Genomic DNA, 7,076 nt, shown 5'->3' with positions numbered 1-7,076 from the left:
GGTGTCCGAAAATTCGTGCAATATCGTTTAAGGAACCATTTTGTGATTTTCTCAATATTTAAGAAAATATTAATTGTAAAAGATCAACCAACGAAGTGCTGCGAGAAGCTCGCGGCGCGAAGACGTCTCCCACTGTCATTTGATATTAGGCCCGCGGCAAAGCAGTGGGAGGACGCGCATTATATGTGTAATTCTTTCGGTTGTTATAACTTAAAATTATATAATGCAATTACGACCTAAAAAAGTTAAAAGGAGCACAGCGCAAATTCAGCACTTTGTAAGCTATTGCGCGCGCTCCCAAAACCGCGATTTAATGCAAGATATGCAATTCGTTGCAATATTCAATTAAGACATCGCGACCTAGTATCGAAAAATCACCTACTTTCGGACCTAAACAAAGAGATAACGAGTACCTCGGGGCCGTATTCCGAATCTAAATGGTGACGCGTAGAAATTGATTTAAAGAAGATTCTGCGAGATTCTGCGAGCACCGATATTGTTACGTCACCAAGCCGAACTCTACGATACATAAGCTGTACAAATAAATCATTTTGCACGGAATCTTTGTTTCGTGTTTCTCAACACTCGGAGTCCCAACTCCTAAGACAAGAACCTTTGGACCTTCCCCAAATTCCCGTTGTACCCGGAGAAGCACAACAAAATTGGTGGCAGCGGTAGGATGAAAATAGGGATATGTCCAGCTAAAGGAATAAATAAAAAACTAGTGGGATACACCCAACTATTTCAAGACACAATCGGTAACAAAAACCGATTGACAACTTGAACAAATCAGCACCAAATGCAAGTCGAAATTCGTCAGTGACTGAGAGACCCGGAAGAACAACCGTGACAAGAAGCTGAAGGAAGGAGCAATCAAACGCAATACCCAGCAACTAGTCGATCGTAGCAAACCGAGGACGCCGCCCGTGCAACGAAAAACTCACCGACGCTAACCTACAGCAACGTGCACCGCGTGCCGAGCGATCCAACTACAACCACTGACTGTGCAGAAGCAACGAGTAAGCGAAAGAAGAATGCGTATCATCGTTATACTATAATAATAATAATACATTATTTAACTTCAGCCATATAGCCAAGAAGTGGACTTGGTTTATAAATTCTTCTTATCCACACATATCTCACGCATGCACATTCATACCTCTTACGATTCTAAGACTAGCTAGAACTAGCTTATTTATTGCATTTCATTTTATTTTATTTTCACATCTTTACTCTCTTTTCCTATTTTTTATTATTAATTCCTTTTTCAACCATAATTTCCGCAGTATCCTACCTTTCATATTATTTAACTCATCGTTTCAAATACTATCTTCTATTTCCTTATAATTCTTTCCTAAGTCTTTAAACCAATCTTATCAGTTTACATTCTTTTACATAGTGACTCATACAATCTTTACCATTATCGCAAAATAAATATCTCCTCTTCCTCCAACCAATATTTATTTCCCTCTTCCATATTTCCGCACAACCTTAACAATGCCCTTATCATATCTCCTGTACTGCCTTTGTCTATACTATTTTTTCTCAGATAACTTGGTCCTTCATCATCTATTTCCAATTCCTTATATTTCTTGTTGTATATTTCCGGCCACTCTAATTTTGCCTTCCTCTGCTTGCTTTTGCACCATCTAATCTCTTTCCTCTAGTTTCTCCCTTAAGTTAAACCCCCTTTTTTAAATCTTCTAGTGCTTCTATACCTCATCCATTCCTATTATAATATCTCTTCCTTTCCCTACTGTACATATCTTTCCATCCATTGTTTTCTTTTTCAATCCAGCACTTTTTTATCCATCTATTTTCATTCATCTCTCTTATTTTTTTCTCATATTTAACAGCCCTTAATCCTCATCCAATTTTTAATTTATTCAGTCTTAATTCTCTTGTCGTTAGGTACCTTGGTATACATAAATCTAACCTGAAAATTCATCTTATATAGTCCAGCATTATTCTCTCTAATTCTTTTTCCTCTTCCCATCCCTATATTTCCATCTCGTAAGACATTACACTTTGTACCAAATATCTAAACAACCTCCACCTTCTAGTAAAATCGTCCCTGCATATCTGCTCTCCCAACCTCTATATTTTATTAGCTGTCAACCTTTCCCTATTACTTATATCCCATATATGATTCTTATAATTATCTTTATTGTTAAACACGAAGCCTAAATATTTGAAAACATTTAGCTCTTCTATTTCTTTTCCTCTCCATTTCCAACTTTCCTTCCTTTCTCTGTTTCCTCTATTGAAAACTAACACTTTCGTCTTCTTTGTACATAAAATTAAATTCCTTTAATTTAGAAATCTCCTCACTGTCTGCATCATATCTAATAATGCCTTTCTGTTCTTTGCCAAAAGCACTATATCATCCGCATACTCTAAAGACCATAATCTTTTATCACTTATACGTACACTCCCTATGTTCCGCATTTTCAGCTTTTTACCTATATCCGGTATAAACAAATTAAACAGAAGTGGACTCATCACACATCCCTAGCGCACTCCCTTCGTTGTCCTAAACTTTTGTTGTGCCTCTCCGGGTACAACGGGATTTTTGGGGATGATCCAAGGGTTCGGCTTGTCTTAGGAGTAGGGACTCCGAGTGTCGAGAAACACGAGGCAAAGATTCCGTGCAAAGAGATTTATTTGTACAGCTTACGTATCTTAGAGTTCGGTTCGGTGATGCTTCGGCGATGTAACAGTGTCGGCGCTTGCAGAATCTCACAGTTTCTTCAAGTACACGCGTCACCACTTAGTTTCGGAATACGGCCTCGAGGTACCTCGTTACCTCTCTTTTTATGGTCCGAGAGTAGGTGGTTTTTCGGTATTAGGTCGCGATGTCTTGATTGCATATTGCAACGAATTGCATATCTTGTATTTAATCGCGATTTTGGGAGCGCGCGCAACAGTTTACAAAGTGCTGAATTTGCGCTGTGCTCCTTTTTTATTTTTATAGATCGTAATTACATTATTCGATTTTGAGTTACGACACTTTGCTGTGACCTCTTCCTTCACTCTTCCTACCGCCACCTTTGTTTCTTCATATATCCTTTCCATCCTCCAGACAAGGTCCGCCGTTACCTCTTTTCCTTTTAGTACATTCCATAACTGTTTTTTCTCCACATTTTCAAAGGCTGCTTTTAAATCCATGAACAAGACATAGATTTTTCTTTCCTTACTTTCTTTTATCTTTTCCCTCTGAATTATGTGGTTTAACATAAACACATTATTATTATCTATTGTTGCTCTTTTTCTTCTGAAACCTACTTGATTCTCCGGTAGCAAACCCAACCTTTCTGTTTCCTCCTCTAGTCTGTTTCTCAAAATCTCAGCGTAGATCTTATATGCCACGCACAGCAAGGATATACCTCTATAGTTGCCAACTATGTTTGCATCTCTCCTCTCTACAATGGAACTATTATCGACATTCTCTAGTCCTTAGGTATGTATCCCTCTTTCCAAATCTGTCTCATAAGTTCCACCAAGCCTTTCCTCACTACGTCACCACCGAATTTCCAAGCCTCCATAGGTATCCCGTCTACGCCTACTGCCTTCCTCTTTTTTAATTTTTTTATCGCATTCCATATTTCCTCTTTCTCCACCTGCTTTTTTGTCTGCTCTTCTCCTTATTATTTCCTCTTCAGATTCCCTAGATACTCTTCCTCTTGTCCTATTGTCTCCCCCTTTAACAAATTTATAAAATGCTTTCTTCACGCTTCTTTACTTATGTTTGCTGCTTTCCATTTCTTCTTCTTCCTCCTTTTATTTATAAAACTCCAAACTTGCGTTGGATTTTTTAAATTCCTCAATTCCTCCTCTTCCCTTTCTCTGTTCTCTCTTTGTTTTTTTTCTGCCAGATTTCTCAATCTTTTTTTCTTCCAGATATTTCTCTCTTGTTACTTTTCCTTTCCTCCATCTCTTGTAGCATCTTTGCACCTCCCTCTTCTTCCTTGAATATTGTATATCCTACCAATCTTTGTGGCCTAACTCTTTTCTATCTATCTTTTTCCTTCGTTACTACTTTTTCCTCATAGGCTCATATACCATACTTAAGTCTATCCCATTTTTCCTCAATTGTATCCTGTTTATCTGTTTCCCATAGTGTCATCTCCAAGTTTTCTTTATATCATTGTATGGATTCTTCATCCTTCATTTCTCCTTCCTTCTTCTCCTTCTCTTCTTCTTCTCTTCTTCCTCCTCTTCTGTCTTTATCTTTCAGCGTTACAATAACCGGCATGTGATCAGAATTCACTCTGTCGCCTACCCTGAAATCTACTACTCTCTCATACACTCTTTTGCTATTCAACACGTAATCAATCACTGTGTTGCCCCTCGCATCTATATACGTATATTCCCCTTCCCAATCTCCTTCTGTTAATTCATTCAAGACATACCATCCCTTTTTATTAATATTGTATATTCTATCAAATTTCTTCCTTTATTTCCTATCGTCTTGTTCTTACTTTTTCTCTCTATTTCTCCTTCCTCTTTTTCTCCCCCTCCTAGTTCTCCTATTCTAATATTAAAATCGTCTCCTACTATTATTTACCCATTCTTCTTTCCCATCATTCATTTCTCCATTTTCTCCTCTAAAATCTTCCAATTCTCCTTATTATACACAGAGACAATATATAGTATATCCTTCTTCAATTTCTGAAACCACAAAATCCTTTTCATCGTTACCTATTATCCTATTGATCCTATTTCCCCATTTCCTTCTCTTATCTATTATAAAACCTCCTTTTGCTTTTCCCTTTCTTTTTTCTTTGACTGCGTATTTACAACCCCAATCATACGTCTTGGGCAGCCTATCTTTCCACTTACTCCAACCCCGCTCATCTATCCATGTCTCACTTAAACTAAAAAAATCAAACTCCCCAATATATGTATATCCAAAAATCTATTCCTTTATTTTCTATTCTTACGACGTTCCAAAATATAATTCTTTTGTCCCATAGATAGGTAATAACCTATCCTTCCATTTTTTTTATTTCTTTCCACTTCTTGGCTTATGAAAAATCCTCATTATCCTTCTCATCTCCTTTCTCTCTCTCATCCACCCTACCTTCTTCTTCTCTCCTATCCTCCTGATTCAATTCTCTTTCTATCTTTTCCCACTATTTCCACATTTCCTTCTCTTATCTATTATAAAACCTCCCCTTTATCCTAATTCTTGCATATCCAGTCTTCACATCCTCCCCTTTGCTTTTTTCTTCTTTAATCTACCTATCTTTTCTTGTCTTTTCCTTTTCTCCCACGTTAAATTATTTTCTATAAATTTCTATAAAAAATTTTCCCTCTTTTAACCTATTTTTATTTCTCATCACCGATTTCTTGTCCTCTTCTTTATCTATTTTGATTATTATCACAGGCCCACTTATTCTGATGCTTATTATTCCACAATCTACTCTTCAAGAAATCTTTCCATTGAAATCTTTAAATCGTCCATTCCCTCCTATCTTTATCTATCTCCTTTACATCTATCCCTTTTATTACTATCCCAGTCAGCCAGATCTGTTCTAACAGATATTGCCAAGTGCTTGCTACAAATTATTGTCAGCAAAAAGGCTACAAATTTGGTACAAGAGTTGTTATTACCGATTAAGCTGGCAGATTGCCGGCAAGAATCAAGCAAAGCTTGCTAACATAACTACACAGCAAATTGGCGGCAGAAACCGAGCAAAGCTTGCTGACATGACTGACATCAGATTGTCGGCAAAAACTGAGCAGGATCTGGAGTGCGCAATCTGATGGCAAATTGGCAAAAACCGAACAAAATCTGCAGTTTATTACAAAGTATTATAAAATAGTTCAGTCGCTTATCGCTATGCGCGTTATTCATTATCTATACCCGTATTCAAATTCTTGTCATGAGTGTATATAAAGCCTACAAAATGCTAATAATATTATAATATATATATTTCTATCAGTTCAATTTTTGACATAATTCTTATATAGGAAATTCAGATATTGAATTGATTTTTGGCAAATCGGACAGATAATTGTTCGGTTTTCACTTATTCAAAACAATTTCTGTCCAAAAAGATCTTTAATTTTATAAATTAAGTTATTTGAATTTACTTATATATTTTAACATATTAATATATGATTTTATATAATGTCTAATTATGTAATGGTCATTTTATGACCAAAACTTATCATCATTTTGTTACTTAGGGTTAAGGCTTTAAACCCAGATAGCAATTTGTTAACAAATTGTCGCCAAATTGGCATCAAATTCGCTCAAAACTTGGTAACAAATCCAGTGCCATCTGTGTCCGCATTAAGCTTGTGTTTTGGTGACAAAGCTTGTTGACATAACCTGACAACAAATTGACGGCAAAAACCGAGCAAAGCTTGACATGATTTGACGCCAAATTGATGGCAAAAATCGACCAAGATCTGCGCAAGACAATCTGATAGCAGATTGTCAGCAAAAACCGAACAAATTCCTGCAGCTTTTTGGCCATTCATATAAAAGTATATATTTAAATAGATGTAAAAGCCTTAACCCTAAGTAAACAAAATGATGATAAGTTTTTGGTCATAAAATGACCATTAGATAATTAGACATTAAATAAAAATCATATATTAATATGTTAAAAACATATAAGTAAATTCAAAATAACTTAATTTATAAAATTAAGGATCTTTTTGGACAGAAATTGTTTTGAATAAGTGAAAATCGAACAATTATCTGTCCGATTTGCCAAAAATCAATTCAATATCTGAATTTCCTGTATAAGAATTATGTCAAAAATTGAACTGATAGAAATATATATATTATAATATTATTAGCATTTTTGTAGGCTTTATATACACTCATGACAAGAAATTTGAATACGGGTATAGATAATGAATAAACGGCGCCGCATAGCGATAAGCGACTGAACTATTTTATAATACTTTGTAATAAGCTGCAGATTTTGTTTCGGTTTTTTGCTGCCAATTTGCCATCAAATTGCGCACTCTAAAATCCTGCTTAGTTTTTGCCGACAATCTGATGTCAGTCATGTCAGCAAGCTTTGCTCGAGTACTCTGCGTTGATACCACTGCTT

This window comes from Polyergus mexicanus, unplaced genomic scaffold (genome assembly GCF_030449975.1).
Source record: "Polyergus mexicanus isolate NDT 795.1 unplaced genomic scaffold, iyPolMexi1.0 SCAF_1, whole genome shotgun sequence".
Lineage (NCBI taxonomy): Eukaryota > Metazoa > Arthropoda > Insecta > Hymenoptera > Formicidae > Polyergus > Polyergus mexicanus.
Note: the sequence above shows the minus strand (reverse complement) of the source record.